We start from the raw sequence: 1,286 nt of genomic DNA, 5'->3' as shown, positions 1-1,286 counted from the left end.
ATCTCTCCTTGAAGCTCTTCACTCCATGGCTCCTTGAACCTCTTCGCTCCATGTCTCCTTGAACCTCTTCGCTCCATCTCATTAAACCTCTTCACTGCATGTCTCCTTGAACCTCTTCGATCCATCTCTCCTTGAACCTCTTCGCTCCATCGCTTCTTGAACCTCTTCAATCCATCTCTCCTTGAACCTCTTCACTCTATCTCTTCTTGAACCTCATCGCTCCATCTCTACTTGAACCTCTTCGCTCCATCTCTTCTTGAACTTCTTCGATCCATCTCTCCTTGAACCGCTTCGCTCCATCTCTATATGAAGGTATTCTGAGTCTATCAGATCCTTGCTGTCCCTCGATCCTGATTTCTACACCTGACTAGGCTTCTTTCATTAACATTATATCATGGCATTTAGGATACTTAAGTATTCCTCTTTGACCGACTTCACTTTCCACCTTCATGTTCTTGAATGTAATTTTAAAATTGATAGATCAAGCCTGGATCCTAAGCCTTCAAGGCTTCACCTCAGATTCTCAGAACTATATATAAAAATAGATACACTCCACCCATTCCTTATCCATTTAATTCCTTAAACCCACTACACACAGTTTTTCTCAGAGGACTTGATCCCTATTGGCTCAATAATGAGTGCAAATGAATATTATCAAATCCACTTCAGGTATTCATTAATTTAACTTTCAAGGACTACTCCCCAAGTTTTTCACCACTCTGCCCATTTTTCCATCTAACATTTTCTTCCTCATCAATACCTATTGCTTGTTGAGGATTAAAACATATGGGGCCAGATGTAGGTGGCCAGATACCGGTCGGTAACAGCCGATTTCGGCCGTTACCGACCGGTATTTGTAGTTTTAGATGTAGGGGGCCTAAAAATTACAGATTCTGAAAATTTACCGAATTGGTACATTACCAATTCTGTAAATTACCGATTTGGTAAATTTACCGAATCGGTAATATGGGATGTAGGTGGCACTGAAAACAGTGCCACAGGGCCTTAAGGATTCGTTATTTACCACCAACTATTAGTTGGTGGTAAATAACGAATACCTGTGTACATGCAAATCTGTGCATGTACACCTGTGCCATGTGACACACATAAATACCGATTCGGTAATTACTCAATCGTTACCGAATATTTACCTACATGGCATTTACCGATTTGTAAATACCGAATCGGTAAAATTCGGTATTTACTAATCGGTAAATGCCATTTATCTACATCTAGTCCATGGTATTGAAGTGTGTGCAGAATACAGTACACTAATCCCCATTGGC

The sequence above is a fragment of the Lissotriton helveticus genome, chromosome 1_2, assembly GCF_964261635.1.
Source record: "Lissotriton helveticus chromosome 1_2, aLisHel1.1, whole genome shotgun sequence".
Taxonomy (NCBI): Eukaryota; Metazoa; Chordata; class Amphibia; order Caudata; family Salamandridae; genus Lissotriton; species Lissotriton helveticus.
This window is presented reverse-complemented; position numbering follows the sequence as displayed.